Source organism: Sitophilus oryzae, unplaced genomic scaffold (genome assembly GCF_002938485.1).
Source record: "Sitophilus oryzae breed Bouriz unplaced genomic scaffold, Soryzae_2.0 scaffold_213_pilon_pilon, whole genome shotgun sequence".
Classification (NCBI taxonomy): domain Eukaryota; kingdom Metazoa; phylum Arthropoda; class Insecta; order Coleoptera; family Curculionidae; genus Sitophilus; species Sitophilus oryzae.
The window spans coordinates 52,765-55,636 of NW_022146767.1; positions in this window are offsets into that span (position 1 = coordinate 52,765).

Sequence of the window (2,872 nt, forward strand, 5' to 3'; positions counted from 1 at the left end):
GACTTTAAACGTCAAGTGATGTAAAACAATAGATCTAGCCATGTCATACTGTGACGCTTTGTTCAAAAATCAGCATCATTTCCGAGCCACCTTTGCGCTATTTTTTTTTTCGATCATACGGAATATTATTAATAATAGATATCAACTATTAGATATCACTAAAGAGCGAAAATTCAAGATATATTTTTATAAATACACTTTTTGGACTCTTAAGCAGGCAGTATTTATAATATAGGAAATTCAAATAATTTGTTTCCTGACAGATGGAAATAAATTGTCTGACTGTTTGACACTTAATGTCAAAGGAAGCTAGATAAAATCAAGAAAAATGTGCGTTTTCAAACTAAATCTTAAATAACTTAAAAACAGTTTATTTTAGGTATAGGAACATGTATATTCAAAAAGTAACGAACTGGAAAACCTTTTCACCAGTGAAATAAAAAAAAGTGGGTTTCCATTTGAAAAAAGTGATTTATGATAATTGTTTAATCAATCTTAATTATTATATGACATTTGCACAATTTAATTTTTGAAATAGCTAGCTAGCCACAGGTCTTCTCTTTATGTTACAGTGGCTGTGGTAATCACTAAATTTGACTTTTAGGCTATATAATTTTTTTTGACAATATTTGTTTTCTCAAAAACGATTAATGTTAGGTATAGAGTGTTTAATACCAAAATTCATCAAATTTCACAGAAAATTTAAGTATGTAATGAAAAATGGGGGCACCCATTTAAAATAAGAAATTTGCTGTCAACTTCCGGCATTTCCGGAAGAGCCGCCATATTGAAAATATTTTTAATCGATAGATCTCATTGTAAAACAATGATGAGCAAAAAATCTCCGATCTAGATATTGTGGTTCTCTAGAAACTTCTAATGCACGCTCAGCCTGGGACACCCTGTATATCGAAACCCGTTTTCCAATAGCGCTTTTTGAAAACTTTCATTTCCAATCAGGTTGGCATACGGAAAAGCCAATCATACCGAACTTTTAGGAGATTACTCTATAACCTAATTGAAAAGCATCTAAAACGAGAATATTACGAGGAAAATAAGACATTTTACATATTTATAGGCTACTTGCAGGGAAGCGCATTCATGTTTATGGATTGGCTACAGCCTCGATATGAGTATAGGAATAAAATTGGAATTTTACAACTAGTCTCGAACTAAATGGAATGAGGATTGCTATATTTGGTCTAGAGATGTAAAGGCGGGTTCCCAGTTCCCACTCACTGATGCAACTTGACTGTTCAGTATTAGCACAGAATATACAGGGTGTCCCAAGCGGTGCGTGCATTAGAAGATTCTAGAGAAATACAAAGATTTGGATCGGAGTTTTTTTGCACATCATTGCTTCACAGTGAGATCTATCAATTAAAAATACATGGCGGGATTTCCGAAAATACCGGAAGTTGACAACAACTTCCTTACTTTAAATGGGTACACCCCTTTTTTATTACACACTTAAATTCTCTGTCAAATTTTATGAATTTTGATATCAAACACTCTATATCTAACATTAACCGTCTTTGAGGAAAAAAAATGAAAATATTTGGACAAAAAAAAATTCTGTCAAAAAAATTTGTATAACCTAAACGTCAAATTTAGTGATTACCACAACCACTATGACGTAAAGAGAAGACACGTGGCTATATATTCTCTGTCAAATTTTATGAATTTTCATCAGACACACATCAGCTTGAAAGTTGGGCGGCAAGTACTGAATTTACTCCCGTTCCTTTTCATTAATATTTATTCCCCATTTCATTAACAAAAAAAAACAAACAACGCTTTATTGTACAAAAACAGCTTCATCGACAAAGCACTCACAAAACAAACAAAAGCACAAAAAGATATACAAACAACAAAACATACACAATACAAATCATACAATTCAAAAAAAAATTAAGTCATTAAAATTACAAATAGAATATACATGGACAATTGCAGTAATAACAGTAAGCAATAAATAGATATAGGTATAATTTTAAGAGTAATAATATTAAATATTTGACTTTTGACCAGTGTATGAGATGATCAAATTCATGATTAAACATCAACAAAAAAGTCCTTTACCGCATATAGGGCTCTCTCCAGTAAGTATGATTTTAGAGCTTTGCGAAATGCGGGAAAGAATGAAAGCGACTTGATATTCAAAGGCAGATGATTGTACATTTTTTTGGCATTATACAGTATTGAACCTTTAACTAGTTCTGAGCTCGGGATTGGCAGATAAAGATCGTGCTCCGCATTCCTAAGTGGATAGTTATGAGATGGTCTTTCGGGAATAGCAGATATGTGCTTGCGGATTAAGCAAACTGATTCAAAAATGAATAAAGAAGGAAGAGTCAGTATTTTAAAATTTTTAAAGAAATTCTGGCAGTGAGTTCTACTGTGTTTTGAAGTCTGAAAATACGATCAAATTTTGTTGCGCAGCAAGTACCCCAGAATGGAAGGGCATAACGAAGATGTGACTCAAAAAGGGCATAATAGGCTATTCTAGAGGCTGAAAAGTTAAGTTCCTTAGAAACTGATCTTAGCGCAAAACAGGCAGCGCTTAGTTTCTTTGATAGAGCTTCGATGTGAAAGTCCCATTTTAACGAGTTGTCTACAACAAGTCCTAAGAATTTCACAGAGTCCACGACGTCAGTAGTGGTGTTGTTAAGTACAAAAGGTTGTATAGTACTTTTATATGACAAAACTTTATTTTTGATAGGTTGAGGCATAGGAGATTAGAATGGCACCAAGATTTAATGGTGCGTAAGTCACTGGATATAGTATTATATAGTGCCGTAACATCTGAGCCGCTCCAAGTGAAACTAGTATGGTCCGCAAAGAAGCAGATTTTTCCGCTAATGTCTAGATT